We start from the raw sequence: 19,527 nt of genomic DNA, 5'->3' as shown, positions 1-19,527 counted from the left end.
TGAAGCCTGCTGATGGAACTTCGCAGGATGACGCAGAGGCGGCTTGCATTGCAACACACTGTAATCTGGCTGGAATTAAATGAGCTTAAAAAACAAATGCTCAGATCGTGGTTGCTAATTAAGAGTGATGCCAGAATGCCTGTAAGTTTTACATATGTTCCCCATTTGGCTGAAATTTTGACAATGAGTAATGCAACACAGACTTGGTCACCTGACCTCTAGGCAGTTGGATTCGTTAGTGGGAGAGCTAGGACCCCAGTGAGTGTCTTCAGGCTGAGTCAGACCGTGCCCTATGGGCCACTGTATTGCTAAGGGGTGACCAGTCCAGGCATGAATGTGCAAGTATGTGTTTGAGAGATAGGGCGCTTTGCCTTACAAGGAGATCAGAACAGATGCTAATGCCAAGCACTAGGATAGGCAGAAATAAATAGTAAAGGTCTTCATACACTAGCAGCTAAATATATTTCTATGAATCTTTCAAAAATATTGTACCCCCCAACCAAAGGCAGGCCGTATCCAAAAAGATACCTCATCCCCTATGGGGTCACCCCTCTCTGGGGCATTTCTCAGAGAAAATTCTTTAAAGAGCCACCGTTAAAGTGGTCAGCACAGTCCTAGGGCTTCGAGTTCAGGGCCAGCCCCCTCTAGCACTGCCCCAGTTCCTTACTGGGGAGACATTTTGCCTTCATCAACTTCTTATTTTTTGTTCCCCCTCCACGTTGAGCATCAGCCCACTTTTCTTCTCTTCCTTGGTCTAATCTTTGAGCCTGGAATCCTGGTATGTGCTGATTTCAGTCAGATCACAGACTTCGTTCACTTGATCTTGGGCCTTTGTGCTGGGTTCACCTCAGCAGATGACTGGCCCCTGGATGTGACCTCACCACATGACATGGGCCCCATCTTCCCCAGTTCTTATTTCCCTATAGACCCCCCCCCCCTATTCTCAATTGCCTCCCTGGTGTTAGGACAACATTTCAATGACAATCAATCCTATGTTCTTTGTGGAGTCAAAAAAGAGAAATAAATAGTTCTTATATCCACGTTTCTAAATTACTTTGAGTCTGCTTCTCACCTCTGACTTGTCTGCCTGGTCCCAGAAGACACTTCCCCTAGAAGAACATTTATTTTCTTTTTAAAGATTTTGTTGTCAGAGTTTGATAACAAAGAGCATACAGTGGTCAAATTGCTATTCCAAATTTGGGATTTTACCAGCTGGGACGGACGGATGAATTTTTTAAGGTATTGTTTCTATAAACATGGATAGTGATAACTCTTTACAAAGCTTTATAAAGATTCAATTATACATAGCATATTTGCAAAGAGTCTGGGACAAGAAGATGATGATAATAATAATAAAAGATAACTAGTGATATTATTACCATTTCTCTCCCCTAGTTTCTTTTCTTATCTACATTTGCACTGTGAGTCATCAGAATTGAGCAGTAGGAAGTAGCAATGAATGCTCTCATGTAGTCAATTGATGACTACTTTAAATTGTTGAATAGTTCAGGAATACACAGCACTTGGATCATGCTCATAATAACCCACAGTCCAGACGTTTCACTGAAAAAGTACCAACAACAAAAATCCAGCTAGTCTGCTGGCCTTGCATTAGACCAATCTTCTCAGAACCCCTTCCACATGACCGGAATGAGGAGAATATGTTCAACTTGACAAAAATTCAATCCCAATATTGGGTTGTTGATTCGGGAATTCCAAGACCAAACAGACTCATGTCACTATACAGTGCATAAGGCAGATGTTAATGTTCAACAATATTATTTCCCACTGTGCTGAAGCTGCTGAACCGTAGAAGACAGTTTTAACTAAAGAGAAAATCTACTGAGGTCTCCCGCAGGGAGTCGTGTTCTGTGAATGGGCTAAGTTTCATTTTAGTCTGTAGATAGGAGCTCAGTAATACAGCACCACGGTCCCTGGCCAACTCCAGCTTTGTCATGATGGCTCCCCTTCGTTGTAACCTTAGCAGTTGGGTGTAAGAGTTTAGTGTTTCAGCGTATTAAATATTTACCAACAACCCATTGGCCATATGTCACTGGAGTGTGTGTGGTGACAGACTCACTACTCAGCACCTTTTCAAGTGGATCTGTAGGATCTGCAGGGTTCTTTGGCCTCACAGATACTTTTGAATATCCAGGTCTTTTGTTACTTTGTGTCCTCTTGTTTTCCATCCTGGTGTCAATATCATATTCAGTGTTGTGAGGGAGAGAGCTTGCCCAGTCGCCCTCCCCGCCCACCTTCTATCCTCTTTCACATCAGTATTCCCTACAAACCCATGGCCATTGAGCAAATTTAGACTCATCGGGATCCTATAGGACACTGTAGGACTGTTCCCATAGGGTTTCTCAGGCTGTGTGTCTTTACAGAAGTGGTATTTTTCCTATGGAGAGGTTAGCAGGTCAGAACTACTGACCTTCAGTTAGTAGCTGAGGACTTAATAACTGCGCCACTACAGTTTCTCATTATCTCCCTATCCTGTGTTTATTTGTCTAATATAATTCACTTCATGACTTTACAAATATAGAAGCATTTTTCCCTTAAGAGATATAATATTTTAATTCTGCCTGGTTCATTTGATGCTGTTTTAAGGAAAACTCTTCCCAAACCATAAACTTGGGATTTAGACTTGTTAGCTTTTTAATTGAGGTGCATCTCTTGAAGAAAATGTAGCAGTTGTTAACACTAACCATTGCTTGAAAAATGTTTCAAAATACGCTGCATATCCTATTGGTATCCTCTAATTCTGTGACGAATCAAATTGTCTCCATTGTAATATTTCTGCTTCAGCTTAGATCTAGTCAACGGTTGTTTGCAGGGGACCCACTATATATTGCTCACTTTTCTAAGTCCTAGAGCGGAAAAGACAGGAGTTCTGCTCAGGGTTCACAGAGAAGTTTCATCTGCTGTTGAAAACTGGTAGCTCCTCCAATTTATATGAAATGACAACAGATTTTATTTCTAAAGAAATTTCCTAAATCAAACATACTGTTGTACAGTGTTGAGTAGATTCTGGCTTAAATCTATTCTTTTTTATTATTATTAAATATTTTTATTGCGGGCTCTTACATCTCTTATCATCATCCATCCATCCATCCATCCATCCATCCATCCATCCATCCATCCATCCATCCATTGTGTCAAGCACATTTGTACATATGTTGCCGTTGTTATTTTGAAAGCACTTTAAAGCGATTCTATAGAACAAAAAAAGTACACAATAAATAAGGAGAAGAATTGATATCTTTGGATTTTGGTGTTGACAAAGAATCTCGAAATTACCATGGATTTCCAGAAGAGAAGCAAGTCTGTCTTGGAAGTAGTACCAGAAGGCTCTTTACAAACAAGGATGGCAAGACGTAGTCGTGTGTTCTTTGGACATGTTATCAAGAAGGACAAGTCCCTGAGAAAAGACATTGCATTTGGTAAAGTAGAAGTTCAGCAAAGAAAAGGAAGAGGGAGCCCTCCAGGGCATGTCTTAGTACAGCGGCTGGAGCACCAGGATCCTCCGCAGTAAGAACAGTTAGGACCATGATGCAGTGCGGTGTTGCCTTCTGTAGTTCGGTCGCTAAGAGTCGCAGCTGAACTGACAGCATCTAAGCATAGATAGCGTAGAACAGAATGGGTGGGTCCCAAAGGATTTCTTATGAAAGAAAATCAGCAGGTGGTTTTTTCCCCACAGAGGGCCTAGTGGGTTTGGACCACTGACCTTTCCATGAGCATCGGAGCTCATTAACCACTGCTCCAGAAACATGCTGTTCATTCCCTGCCAGGGAGTCTTTTTTGACTCAGGATTTCAGAGACGGTAGATGTTTGTGGGAGACAGAGACTCATCTTTCTCCTGAAAAATGACTGGTGACTTTCTGGTTATCAGCCCAACACCTAATGCGTTTACTATTCATGATGCACAGGTTCATAGTGTACCGCTTATATTGGCCAGTAGGTTTTCACCCTGTCACTCTCATTATGACAGCCATGGGTCTAAACGTGGATATTTATTTATTGTTACTGTGTGAGGTAGTTTTGACTTTTGGAGGTTATCTACAGGACTGGGGACAAGATAAGTTCCATGCCTCAAATGTCATTAACTCTCCAAGTATGACAAGAGAAATATTTAGCACTTTTGTTGTCTGAATTTGTGAAAATAAGATCATATTAAAGTTTCATCTATGAAGAAACCAAGATTTAGACAGATTCTAAAGGACTTCTGCTCAGCCACCCAGCTAGTAAGTAAGTGCATTGTCAGGGTTAAAATGTTCGTGCTGTTTATTACCAACCCTGCATTCTTGCCCCCGTAGTATGTGGCTGCTACAATATGACTGCTATCTCTGAGGAATAAGATGCCATTTCCAATCATCAGTATGATGTTATTATGAGAGACAGCATGGGCTTGATCCAGACTCTGTGGCCAGATTGGCTAGAATTTGAACACCAGTCTCGCTGCTTTAAAATAGTGGGAACTCGGGCAAGCTGCTTACCTTCTCAAACTCAACTGCATTACCTACCTATAGAATGCTAACCATCCTTATCTGACTGGCTTGCTGGGAGTGATGAATTAGATTCATTGTTAAATTTGAGGCTGGATCAAAATCAGCAGTTGTTGTTATTGATGTTAGACACCTTCCAGTAGGTTCTGGCCCACAACACAACAGAATGAAACACCACACCTTCGTTACAATTATTATATTTGAGCCCCTCGTTGCAGCCCTATGTCAGTCCACCTCATTAAGAGTCTTCCTGGGGTATTATTTTTTTTCTTTTCTTCAGAACCCTTTACCAAGCCTGACAGTTTGCTCCAGGGACTGGTTCATTCTGATAAGCCAAATATAAATAAATAAAATTGTCATCGGATCAATTCCTAATCACAATAACCCTGCACAGTGTTTGCAAGGCTCTAAACCTTCATGGAGGCAGATAGCCTCATCTTTCTCTTTTAGAGAGGTAGTTGGTCCTGAACCCCAGACCTTGTGATCAGCAATTCAATCCTTACCTAAAACCACCACCAGGGTTCCTTTGGTAATTACCTGTAGGATTTGTTAAAATACCAAGAATTATTAACACTTCCCAGAGTTTTGGATTCTGTAGCATGGGGGGATGAGCATTGGCATTTTTCACAAGTTCCCAAGAGCAGGTGCCCTTGCTGTCCAAGGCTTTCACATCCATAGCCCATCTTCAGATCCTATCTCTACATTAGTTAACTTGTGTAACTGATAGCTGATAAATGGAGGCTTGAGTCGGCACTGAAGTACCTTAGAAGACAGAATAGTTATCTACTTCTAAAAAAAGTCAGTCTTTGAAAACTTCTCAGTTCACACATGGAGTCTCTATGAGTCGGAATGATCTCAATTAGCAACTGATACACACAGTGCCTACTTACTAAGTTCATTGTATGAGGGAGACGGCTAACCCACCAGGGTCTCAGAGGGAGAAAATGGAGGCTTTTTGCTACCATCAATAAGTATGGCTTTGGAAACCCAAATAGTTGATTCTACTTTTCCTACAGGTTGCTATGAGTCAGAATTCACTGGATAGCAGTAGGTTTGATTTCACCAAATATAGCTCCTTCCATGACCCTCCCTCACAAAGACAAAATGAAGGTGTCCTGGACAGTCTAGGCTTTGATTTGGGAGGAAAGGGAGAAAGGGAAAGTTGTTTCACATAAAAGACTATTACCTAAGGCAAATGTCAAGAGGAAGCCAGAGGCCTAAGTGGAAGATTCTCAAAGAAGGGAGTAATAGGATTGCCAGGAAAAGAAGGGGAGATCACAAGCAAGAAAAAGGAGAAGGCCAAAATTAGAGTCCATCCATTGAGTGGATGCTTCTCAGCACACCTGACCGAGACGCCAGACCTGTTTCTGGATAGTTTCTCAGGATGCTGCCTTGAAGACTGACTCTGCTCCCCTAGACAGTCTTAATGACCTCCCGGTTTGCAAAGTGCCCCCATGTGGTCATCTCATTTGCAAAACCAAGTTAAAGGCAGACCTGTCAGAGTTTAGTATTCCCATTTATAGACTACACTCGGATGAGGTGCCCCAGGTGAAGCAAGCTGTCACTTGAGATTTGTAATTTAGATGCAAAATTTCTCAACTTGAAACTTCCTTTTCTTTTCTATTTACTTTGACTCCTCTGTCTTCCTTCTCAATGTGGTGTATCCAGTCTCCAGCAAAGAAGCTAGCTCAAAGAACAAAGGCTGATGTCCTCTGGAGAGAGCCCACGCCCCATGTACCTTGAAAGAATAAGAATACTTGAGTTGGTTCTTTATTGCCTGAATTCTGCCCCCTAGTCTCTTCCAGGGGCTGAGCCTACACTGTCAGCCTGGGTGTAACACGGAGCGCTGGGATTTTCCGGAATCTGGTCAGCCAGCTTTCTTGCCTTTTCATAACACTTACTCTTTGAGAATGAACGTGCAGCTTCCTCTTTGCATTATTTAAGAGATGGTTTCCAGTAAGGGAAATGGTTGAATTCTTAGCTTCACTGTGCTGCTGGCTTTAGGATATTCCAACTTAAACATAAAATTGCTTTCCCTGCACTTCGCTCTTTTATTTGCTGTTTGCGGAGATGTTTGTGAATGGTATTGGTGCTTTTCCCAAACTGCAGGTAGGGTTGTGAACGCCTGCAGGGGTTCTCTAGCTCAGACTTCAAGTCCTTTGCCACAGCCTCTGTGAAAACACACCAGCTGTAGGGGAGGCTGTTATTATTTGCATCACAAGGTCAACTGATTGGGGAAAAAACCTATCTACTTGGGAAAGAATGTCATCTTCACTCTTGAAGAGAAGGGGCTGGTGGGTTAGCCCCCCTCTTTCAGTATGTTATATAAACCCTTTGCTTCTCAGTCTCTTATCAGAAAAGTAAATAGATCACCGATCAGTGAAAGAGTCCTGCATCGTTTCTGCAGGTTCCCCACAGACTCTGTATTTTTCCTTCTTAAATTTTGGGGTCTCAAAACGATTTATTTTTCTCTTTTCATAAAAATTATCACACTCGCTGATAGCTGAAAGTTTGGCGATTCAAACCATCCAGAAGTGTCTCATATGGAAAAGACTGGAAATCTGCTTCCAATAGATTGCATCCTCAGGAACCCCGTGGAGGGTAGCTTTCATCTGCCCCCAGGGGACGGCCAGGAGCTGGAGGTAGATTGACTCCAGAGCAACCAACAACAGCAGCACCAGGGTCGCGCAGGAGGTTTGATGAAGTCTCAAGATGTCCTCTATTTGGGTGTCCTGAGATGCTGTTGGAAGAAGTCACCTTTTCCTAATGTTTCCTTCCATGTTCATGGATCCTCACGAGTGTAATCTTACCTCTCACTGGTTCCTTCCCAGAGTAGTACCGAAACCACTTGCCCCCAGGTTACTGCCAACTCTTGGTGATTCTATTATCTGTCCAAGAAGAACTGTGCTGAACTAAGCTTTCAGATTCTCAGAAGTGGAACACCAGGCTTTGCGTGTAAGGGGTGAACCAGAACCCCCAACTTTCAGGTAGCAGCTGAGTCCTTTAACATAGAGGAGAGACTTATCCTGATGAAACAGAAATGTGAAGCGGAAGTGGGGAGACCACAGGCTGCTGGCTGCAGTCACTTGATCCAAGGTTGGTGGGAACATGGCAAAAGTCCTGGCAGCTCCCAGGGTCAGCAGCCCACATGGGGCCACCCTGGAAGGCAGAGAGAGACCCTACGGAAGGAGGAAGAGGACGGCAACAGAGAGAGGTTCTCCCAATCTCCCTTATACAAAGGACACACCTCCCCAGAGGCATCACCAGGCTACCACCTGATGGACAGGTTAGAATCCCTCCCGGCCCTCCTCACAGGTATCACCAAGTTGACATAAAATATAACTACCATACTGCCTTTTTTTTGTTGTCTTATTTCTCAAAATGTTCAGAACTTGAGTGAGAAAAAATAGTACTCTTTATAGAACTCTTTCAAGTATCAAGACATAAACACTCTAGGCTTTTACATTCAAAGAGTTCTTTGTTGTTGTTATTTAGTGTGGGGAAGTCAAATGTGCTTTATCTATTCAATAGATAAGCTTTTTGAATGCCAAATATGGGCCAACCATTATGCCAGTTTCTAAGAATACAAAGACAAGCTTCATCTCTTCCAGAGTTTATGGCCCAGTGGGAGGGCCACTCTTTAAGCCAAATGTCTTACATCGGTTATGTTTTTTATATCCATAGAAATTTGTACAACATGCAAGGAAACTTTCCTAAAAGGGAACAAGTTATTATAGTTACAGCCAAACCGCCCACTACCATCAAGTAGATGCCCACTCACAGCGACCCTATAGGACAGTGTAGAACTGCCCCGTGGGTTTCCGAGACTGTAAATCTTTAAGGAGCAGAAAGTCTCAGCTTGCTCTTGAGGGGTACCTGGTGGATTGAAACTCCTGACTTTGTGGTTAGCAGCCCAATGTGTAACCCAGTATACCACAAGGCTCCTGATGAACTGCAAAACGTGGGGGATGATGCATGTTCTCAGCACTTACAATGCATGGCAGTCGGGTTCCCCCTCTATAATACTCTTCCTCTCAAGTCACAATCTAACATTCCTTTGTTCTCTTCCTTACATAACATGGCGACTTCTTGGGTTCAGAATTGTTGGTTGTGAAGCTCGGCAAACGGAGGTTCCATTCCTGGCTCTCTATGTCTTTGGTTAAGTTTTGTTTTCTGTGAAGTAATAGTTAAGTGAGGTTTATCACTTGTTGGGAGCCCTGATGGCATGGTTTACTACATGTTAGACTGACAACTACAAGGCCAACAGTTAGAATCCACTAGCTGATCCAAGGGAGAAAGATGAGGCTTTCTGCTCGTAACTATTTATAGGCTCTGAAGCCCAATAGGGCCGTTCCAGTCTGCCTATAGGATTACTGTAAGTCAGAATTGACTCAATGGCAGTGAGTTTAGTTTTGGGATTATCACTATTTAAGAGCCCTGTTATTGCTGTCAGGTAAGTGTTGGACAGCGAACTACATGGTCTGTGCTTCCAAAGTCCCAGCCATTCAGAGAGAGAGAGACGAAACTATCTGATCCTGTAAAGATTTCCAGCCTCAGAAACCATATACAGAATCACTGAGCTGGAATCGACTCGATGTCCGTAAATGTGTTGTTTGTTTTTCTTTTAGGTTGTTGATTGCTGCACAACTCACTGAACGGTTGCTGAGTCAAACCTGCCAGATGCTTCCTGGGAAAAAGGTGTGGCAGTCTACTTCTATAAAATTCCCAAACCCAAATCAAACCCACTGCCGCTGAGTTGATTCTGGATCATAGCAACCTCTTATAGGTTTTTCTGAGACCGTAAACCTTTACAGGAGCAGAACACTTTAGTTTTGTCCTCACGGGGCTGCTAGTGGGTTTAAATCCCAGAACTTGTGGTTGTTGTTGTTAGGTACTGTAGAGTGGGTTCTGGCTCTTCTTGGCTATAAGCATAACAGGATGAAACACCGCATGATCTTGTGCCATCCTAATGATTGCTCTTACGTTTGAGCCCATTGTTGTAGGCACTGGGTCATGGCTCTTCTCAAAGTCTTCCTCTTATTAGCTGCTCCTCGGCTTCACCAAGCCTGATGTTCTTTCCCCCAAGTCAGTCTCGCCTAAGAACATGTCCAAAGTATCGAGATGAAGTCTTACCATGCTTGCTTCTAAGGGGGCACTCTGGCTGTACTTCTTCCTAAACAGATTGGTTCTTTGGACAGTTCATGGTACTCTCAATAGTCTTCACCAGCAATGCAATTCAACTACATCCATTCTTCTTTGGTCTTCCTTATTTTATCTCCAACTTTCAAATGTGTATGAGGTGACTGAAAATACCATGGCTTGAGCCAATCCCCTTAGTCATCAAAGTAACCTCCTTGCTTTTCAAGACGCTAACGAGGTCTTCTGCGCAGCTCACCCACTTCAGTGCATCATTTGATCTCTCGACTGCAGCTTCCATGGGCACTGATGATCTTGTGGTCCACAGTCTGAAACCTTTGTGAGGCAAGTCCGCTCTGGCACATCCTGTAGGGGCACTGTGTATCAGACTTGACTCGGAAGCCATAGGCTTGGTTTGACTTTTACCTCTTCGTGAGGCTAGGCTGAGAAATTTGATAATCCCTGTCAACGTGTAATCTGAGACCCAGTACAAAGAAAGCACCACTGTGAGCTTAACCATGATCATAATTAGCTTATTGTTCGTTCAATATTTACTTTCAAAAGTTTGTGGAGCAAATATCCTATGTTAGAGACCATTCTCAGCCCTGGGAATCAGTAGTGAACATTAGGAATTTTGTGCTTGACCATGATTTCGATTTGAGATGTTCCCTCTCCCAGAGGATCCTCTTTTTGAAGTCTCATAGGTAAATTTAGGCCGAGTAGTGAAGTAAACTTGGAAACCATTAAACTAGATTTGAATCACACGTAGCTAATTTTTATGTGGGGATATTTACCTGCAACACTCGTGTAGTATGGAGAACCTCTCTCTCCACATAGTCCTTCATCAAGCCTTGTCACCACACTTTCCAAATAATAAGTTCAGATCTATCATTGGACGATGATAGGAGCCGAAACTATACACACACCTTACTGTATGTTGACATGACTTCCACTCTTTATTGTTTCCTTCAATATTATTTTATTACTCTGACAAACGCCTCTTGTTCAAGAACTTAAAAGTTCCAAAGAACTTTACTTTCTTCCCTTTAAGAACTTATTCCAAACACAGTTAAAATCTATTACTCAACTAAGAGGATTACTGTTACACCCTGTAACTGTTTACTCTCCAAAACTTAAAAAAAAAATTCCCACTTTAAAATCCTTACTTTGCTGTACCCACTACCTGAAAGTATAATTGCTTAATCTGATAAAAAGACCCACTTTGAACCAAACCCCCAGACCTTACACCTGTCCCAGATAAAACAGCAACCATCATGGCATAGTGGGGTAAGTGTCTGGCTGCTAAACGCGAGGTCCACAGTTGGAAACCACCAGCGGCTCCAGGGGAAAAGATGAGACTTGCTATTCCCATGAAGAGTTACAGTCTTGGAAACTCACAGGAGAAATCCTGCTCTGTCCTATAGGTTTCTCTGCTTCTGAATCAATGGTGGCAACACACAAGAAATTTTGAGACATTAATAAATCTTTGTGATGGTACCGATCTCTCCTACAGGGCTTAACAATAAACTCAAGTATACCTGATCAAAAATGGTGACATTTCAATCATGCTACAGACTATTTATGATCTGGCTTTTCAGTCCTGAGTTGTGGCTTCATCTTTACTATTTCACTGGACGCAAATTCCTTACTTTTTCTCAGGCTGTGTTTTGTAAAGGGAGATAACAGAACCTATGTTTTGGACAGTTGTGAATATTAAATATTGGAAACTATACAACGTCCATCAAGCTCTGCACTATGAAGAGCAGAGACTAGAGAGAAAATGAAGCTTCAGGATGTGTGGGTCACTGGAACTCGGTAGTTTGATTATAAAAGCCGACTTAACGCTGGCTCCAAAAAGCTTATGAGCACACTGTACTTTGGAGTGTATTTTGATTCAAAGTGGAGACAAAATTCAACAATGTGAGAGTTGCGACATTCCTCCCAGTCTTTCCCAAGCAGTTCCCAGCTCAGCAGATTTGGCTAGATTGGCAAAATCTCAAGGAAATACATTTTCAAGAGAAATATGCAGAAAACCACTTTGACATCATAAAGCTGTTCCTGCTGGTAGCAGAATGGTTGCCAGTTGGATTCATTTAAGTTAACTCTTAGTATCGGACAGAGGGTCTCTGAGTGCAGGAGCTGGGGTCCCTCAGCAGCCTGGGAGCAACTCTGTGACCGAAAATCTACATGAACATCTCATAACTGCTTGTGTGTCTCCTACAGACAAAAGCAAATATTCCCAGACTGTAGCGATTTGGATGCTTTGTGCTGTTCAGCACCTGGTTGGGACCTCAACAATCTTCACTTAGGTGGGCACCCACTCTAGTTTTGCTTTATCGAGTATTTAATTGAGACATTGTTTCTTTAATATATATTTAAAGGAACCCAATTCCACATGAGGCATATGATCTCTTGACAGGGCATATGTTATTGTTGGTTCCCAACTCATGGTGGCTTCATAAACAACAGAACAGTACAATATACAGTCCTGCATCGCTGCCCTGGCTGGTTGTAGATAAATCATTGTTTGCATTAGCTTTATTTCCAGAACTGGAGCACCAGGGTTTCGTTTTTCCCAGTATTTCACAGTCTGAAAGCTCTGCTATAACATATTTTGATAATACACTAACGCATTATCCTACATTAACAGGATGAGGGGTGGAGGTATGTTTTAAGGTTCAAAGGAGGCCCCAAATCTCACATATACTTTACAGAGAACATTTGTTAAGTTTTAAAAAGGAAAAGAAAAGACAAAGGCAAAAACACAACATCTGGATGAGGGAGATTAGGACAGGTTGAAAAGGTGTCCATGAGTTTACCGAGACTCAGAGACTTAAAAAGGACTTGGGAGGGCAAAGGAGAAATGGCACAGAAGGAGGCCAATACGTTACAGGTCGGACTACCAAACAACCACAAGACATGAGAGGGACACGTGCATTCTGCTAGACAGAAGAGCTTCTCAGATTGGTCTCGGTCCTTCTGACCAAGGCAGCTAGGATGTGACTCATAACTGCAACTTTAGCACCTCAACGTCTCATTAAGGGCACATCCAGGTAAGTGTCTAGGGCTGTAACATCACTTCTCCCTGTCCCAGCCACTCTCTAAAAAGAGAGAAACTATTTGTGCTGCTAGTTAAAGTCAGAAGGAATTCATGGAGATTGAATTAATGTGGAGACTCATAAATGGATTTAGGTCTTCCCTTGTAAATCACAATCTTGTGCAAACTTAGTGCTCAGATAATTAAGCTGTCATACAATTACTGGTGATGGTACATGAGACGCATTGACCAAGAATGAGACTTGAGTCTCCTTCAGGGAAAGCGAGAATTCTACCGTTGATCGACAACTGCCCCAAACTTAGTTATATTAAACAGTAACAACCACAGCAACGCCAACAAAATAAAACCATACCCACCATAGTGCCTCAATGATGTTTCAATCATTCTCTAGGGTTTCCTAAGCTGTCATCCTGATGAGAGCGGGGTGTCAGGACTTTTCTCCCAGGAAGCCACCAGGGGACCTGAACCATTGACCTTTCTGACTGCAGCCAAGCACTTAACATGCGTCACCAGGGCACCTTCCTAGTCGTATTGGCAATGTAATATTACTTACAGTAATTAAAACTATTAAGCAACTTTATTCTAGGTAAATAACATTTTTAAACCAAATAAAGCATTTTATTTGCAAATAAAATTATAAAATAAAATTGTTAAATTTAGTGGTGCTAAAGGCCATTCCAAAGTGATCCTGGAAACCCACTGTCACCTTTTGAATGCTCGATTAAAATACATTTTGATTCTACTAAATAAGATGAGCACATATCTTGAATGACATGAAATTAGATCAGATGAAGATGTTTAAAGTGGGAAAGTGAACTGTATATAACTTGGTTTGTTATTGCATGTTATTAGATATGCCACAGCTAAATCATAGCCCCAAACTCTAGCAGCAGATGGCAAAGGCTGGATTGTGGTAAAATAGGGCCTAGACGGTGAGCTTCAAGCATTGAACTTTTTACAATGGTGTCCATACATTTTTTTTGTTGGGTTTGCATAAGCCTTGATAGTCTCAGACATCTCTAACTTGGTATTAGTTAGATTTCAAGACTCATGAGGCTGTTACTGCCTGACCTCCAAATTAGGGAGCATTTTTTTCTGCCAAAAAGGTCTGTGTTGGATACAAATAGAAAGACACAAGGAAGTCTTGGTATTTTAAATCTTGGTGCTGATGAAATTCACACAATCCTTTGTTCCTTTGTTCCACCAGACCTCTTATCTCAAGTATAACATAATCTGTAATCTATTTTTATATGTTTTCAAACTAAAGCATAATAAAACTTCTTTTTTACCTATAGGAAGCTAGACTTGATGTTTTTCCTATTTTCATAAATGCATCCAGTCGACGGAGCTGCCTATCTGTTTACCTGTTTTGATTATAGATAATTATGTTGTTGTTAGGTGCCATCACGTCAGTTCTTGCCCATAGTGACCCTATGCACTAGAGAATGAAACACTGCGCCCTCCTTATCATTGTTCCTTTTCTTGAGCCCATTGTTGGCAGCCAGTCGCCGTCTTATTTAGGGTCCCCTCTTTATTCCTGCCGCTCTGCTTTACTGGGCACGATGCTTTCATCCGGAGACCCACCGTTTCTCTCCTTGAGAGAAAGTTATGCCATCCTTGCCTCAAAGGAACATCCTGGGTGCACTTCTTCCAAGAGAGACTTGCTTGTTCTTTTGGCAGCCAGTGGAACTTTCATGATTCCTACCCAGCACCATAATTCAAACATATTGATTCCTGTTTGGCTATTCTTATTCAAGGTCTAACTTTCTCAAAGTCACCTCCTTGCTATTCAGCACTCTAATGAGTCTCTGAAGCCTGTTTACTCAATGCAATGTGTTGATGGAGCTCTTGAATCCTGCTTCCATGAGCATTGATTGTGGATCCAAGCACGACAAAATCCTTGACAACTTCAATCTTATCTCCATTGATTATAGGTAATACTTAAGTTTGCATTCCCTTGAAAAGTCTGTCAGTTGACATCAAGTTGATTCTGAATCATGGCAATTCCATGTGTGTTGGAGTAGAATTGTACTCCTCAGAGGTAGTCCTCAAAGTAACATCCTTACTTTTCAACACTCTTCAGAGCGCTTGTGCCACAGATTTACCCAAGGCAGCATGTCTCTGACCTCTCGGCTGCTGCTTCCAGGAGCATGGATTGTGGAGCCAAGCCAGACAAAATCCTTCACAACGTCAACCTTTACTCCATTTATCATGATGCCGCCCTTAATCCAGTTGTGAAGATTTTGTTTTCTTTACATTGAGTTGCAATCCAGAATGAAGTCTGCAAACCTTGATGTTCATCAGCAAGTGCCTGAAGTGTGAAAATGATTCTCCACGTACTTTTATGATTCCATATGTCAGCAGCACCAAGGGACGTTTATAACACTCCTACTTCTCTAAAAGTCGGCTAGAAGAAAGAAGTAAATTTTTCTGTTGTGGACATAGGAAGTCGAATTTTAATATTTATGTTTTGACCACGAAATAAGGGTGGAGACTGGCTCCATAAGGATTTAACATAGCCAGGTTGGATTCTTTATACTCAGGAGTAGTTATGCTTGGAATTATGAGGAGCCTCTGGCCCTGGCTAATCCTCTCTTCCACCCTTATTCTCACTGAGGCATCCCTGCCCCTAACCCTGGTGCTTTCAGATCGGAAGGAATAGAGAACCTTAGCAGTTACTTCAGTGCCAACAAGATGCTCTGCAGTGAAGTTTCTATCAGGCAGAATTCAATGCCAATTCTGTGGAAGGGTCATTTTGGGATTTTGCTGGGAAGAGGGGGCTTGGCTTAACTTGTCTGGAGGTCTTGGCTCAGCTTGAGTGGAGGGCTTGGCTTAACTTGATGGGAGGTCTTAGCTCAGCTGGGATGGAGGGCTTGGCTTAACTTGATGGGAGGTCTTAGCTCAGCTGGGATGGAGGGCTTGGTTTAACTTGAAAGCAAGGGGCAAAGGTTTTTCTTGACACTTCTTTTTAGCTAAGGCTTTCCTTTACACATGAAAGCTTGGGTTCTCTGAAATTATTTTGCATATGGTTTCAAAGACTGCAGCCTCCAGGAAAATATTATGCAGCAAATACTGACAATTCTTACATTCCCCACATCTTCTGAGGTGCTTCGTGAACTGGGGAGAGATGCTATGACTCAGAGCCCAGGAGGACAAAAACTGGATTTCCAGACATAGCTCTTCCTTAGGGTTTCTTAGCTGTTATGACATCAGAAGTAGTCAAGAGAGGACAAAAGAGAAACCACAGGCAGAAAACCCTATGAAATGATAAACCGCCTAAGTTGATGGATTTCATTCTCATTTTCCCTTGGATGCAGAACCAGTAACAGCTTCATAAAGATCCCAGCTTTGTCATCCAACCCAGAAAAGGAAAACATTAAATCCCATCATTTCAAAGTATTTTTAAAATTACTGTTTAAAGTGTTAGGTATTATACCAATGAATGAGGTGATAATACTTACATCCAGGACTCCTTACCTAGAGCAAAATTTAGAATCTGTCTAGCATAAAGTAGGTGCTCAATAAACACTTATTGAACATTATAAAAACAAGCAAACTGAGAATAGGAGAAATAAGTATGTCTTACCCAGACTATGTCACTGGTGATGTCGTGGGTTATGCATTTGGAATGTTAATGGAAACGTCAGCAGTTTGAAACCACCAGCTGCTCATAGGGAGAAAGATGAGGCTTTCTACTCCGGTAAAGACTTACAGTCTCAGAAATGCACAGGAGAAGTTCTCTTCTGTCCTATAGGGTTTCTATGAGTCAAATTAACTTAATAGCAGTGTCTGACAGATTGATCAAATGAAATATTGATTCCCTACAGTGGGTGAAGTTCAAGCCTACAAAAAGATAGTGTGGTTAAATATTGTGAGGTGCCCTTGAGTCAGTTCCAACTCACAGCTGCCCAACGTGCACCAGAGTGAGACACCGCCTGGACCTGCACCGTGCTCAGAGTTGCTGCTACGCTAGAGCTCATTGCTGCAGGCACCGTGTCCACCCACCCCACTTGTCTTTTTCACTGCCCGTTACTTTTCCAAGCATGTTATCCTTTTTCAGGGATGGGTTTCTCTTGACAGCATGTCCCAAGTATGGAAGAAGTAGCTTAGAATGTAGTGTTTGTCTTCAAAAAGGGCATTCATATCCCACGAGATATCTCTACAAATAGCATTGTGGTCAGAGTTGTAGATAATCGAGTCATTTTGACCACCATCTATCAGTAAAATGGAGATAATAACAATGATCTCCCAATGTTGTTGGGGAGATTAAATGAAAGCATGCATATGAAGTATTTAGCACATAGTTTTGGAATGTTGTAAGCACCATTAAATATTAATTATGGACAAACGATAATAAAACCAGATGTAGCTGACATGCTAGAGTGTTGAAAGAGATGGGGAGCTTTATATTGAGATAGGAATAGGGCGGGGAAGGCTCTGTTCCTAAAGAAGGCTTTGTGAAAAGTTATTTTTGATTTGGCTCATGAACCATAAATAGGATTTCAATGGCGAAGATGAGGGGGTAAAGGATGCTCAGGAAGTGGGAGACGTGAGGGATGTAGAGAGGAATGAATGACATCATTGACAATTCTGGTGTGAGCACAGGACTAGGGTTATAGAGACTCGAGGGAAAATAGACAAGGAGCAAGGATTCTGTGGGAATTTTCCCTTCAAACAGGAAAAATATGGATTGCCATTGTTTTGGTTTGGTTTTTGTCTGGCATATACTATTAGCTGCCCACCTAATTTCATTTCCCTCCTCTTTTTCTCACTTCATCACCAGAACTGTTTGGGTAAAGGACTGTCATACATCCAGTAAAACATGTTTACCACCTTGATGTGCTACAGCTAGAGAGTTTCAGGACCCCTGAGCACCTGTGGAATGCAAACAAAATTCTAATGGAGTGAGGAGTGATGGCTTCTGGGAAAGCAATTAAACTTTGGTTCTGTTGTATAAAGTCTCCACGAGTCAGCATTGACTCGAGGGCTATCTATGGTATAATTAATAGCTATACTGTACATACAGGATATTCCAACAGGTAAATTAAGTTCTACTAGTGAATTGGAAAGCCTTGTAAGACAGATTTTCTTTTTAAAAAAAATAATAAATCACTTAATTGGGGGCTCTTATAACAATCCATATAGCAATTGTATCAAGCACATTTGTACATGTTTCCATTGTCATTTTCAAAACCTTTTTCTTTCTACTTGAGCCCTTGGTATCAGCTCCTCTTTTTTCCCTCCATCCCCGACTCTCCCAACCATGTGAACCCTTGATACAGTACAAATCATTTTTATTTTCCTATCTTAAACCGTCCGCTGGTAAGACAGATTTTCAATGTGTTTCTCAAAGGCCCACTCAATGCCCTTCTGCGTAAAGACCTTTGTTTTGATTCTTAACTGGGATAAGAATAAAGACAACATGGCTTCTCTAGCCTTTCATTTATTCCTTCCTCTATTATTTTTGGGTCCCCAATACATGGTTAATTTCAGGAAACAAATTGAAGGCAATTTATCACAGGAAATCCACAATTGACAACTCTCCTTAAAATGATTTGTTTTTAATATCTTGGTTCTATTCTTTCAGTGGCACTTGGGCCTTCCCAGAACAGTTGATACCCTACTCATGTACTGTCTCTGCCAACTGGACCTCACCCACCCCACCACCCAGCACCTAGGAGAATGTGGTCAATTCATGTAGATCTCTCTAACTTTAAACTTTAACATTTTTTAAAATACCTACTCATTGTTTCCTGAATATTCGGCATAATTTTCCTTTTTTTATTTTTCGAGAAGAGTTTCTATTCTGCCAGCCTTGAACTTTCTAGCCTTGACTATTTGTTAAGTTAGAAGAGTAACGAGAGGGAAAAAAATCATAGCAGGTTTTTTTAGAATGGAAAATTTTACTTTATTCATCTTGATGTAGCTGAGAAGGAGCTGAATGGATTCACATAAAACTTTGTCAAGAAATTCACCTTAGAGCTCAGATCTTATGTTAAGAAAGACTCGGTTTTTAGATAGAGTATGGAAAAGGGAAATTTGGAAAATAGGTTTGGGCTATCTTCTGTTTATTTTTAGTGACTATTGGTGTCTCTTCTCTCTCTCTTTCTCCAGCTCTCTTTCCCAACCTTCCTCCTCCTCCTCCTCCTCCTCCTCCTTCTTCTTCTTCTCTCTCTCTCTCTCTCTCTCTCTCTCTCTCTCTCTCTCTCTCTCTCTCTCTCTCTCTCTTTCTCTCTCTCTCTCTCTCTCTCCTCTTTTTCTCTCCCTTTCCTTTTCTCCTTCCCTACTTCTTTCTTCCTTTGATCTCTACCTCTCTGTTTCTCCTCTCTTTCTTCCCCACTCTTCTATACCTCTCACAGGCACACATTCTCTTGTGCAGAGTGTGCATACATATAAAGACTAATAATTATGTGAAGTTTCACTTAAGTAGTTGCTTTAACAAGTGGAGTACTTCAGAAATAGTGAGCTTTCTGGTTAACTGAAAGTCAAAAGTTACACGTGGTAACTTTTGCACAATTTTAATTCATTTCAGTAAAATCATTTCTTTGGCCCAAATAAAATCTATTGAATGCAACTTAACCCTCCTGGTGCCAACTCTACGTGAATGATGACTCCTGGCTACTACATGCTTAAACTCTTTTTCAGTTTTCGTCTTCTCCCCCCTGCCCCGCCCCCCATTCTCTACACTGAGCTGTTCTGGGCACTCCACATTTCTACCCCTCCTTCAGTCTACAGTGTATAGAGAGTTCCTGAGTTCTAAGCGTGTTTTTAAGTCCAATTTGTGGGTGAGTCAGAACAGGGCTGTATGGTTTTATTTAACTTCGTGTTCGT

Source organism: Tenrec ecaudatus, chromosome 4 (assembly GCF_050624435.1).
Source record: "Tenrec ecaudatus isolate mTenEca1 chromosome 4, mTenEca1.hap1, whole genome shotgun sequence".
Taxonomy (NCBI): domain Eukaryota; kingdom Metazoa; phylum Chordata; class Mammalia; order Afrosoricida; family Tenrecidae; genus Tenrec; species Tenrec ecaudatus.
Note: the sequence above shows the minus strand (reverse complement) of the source record.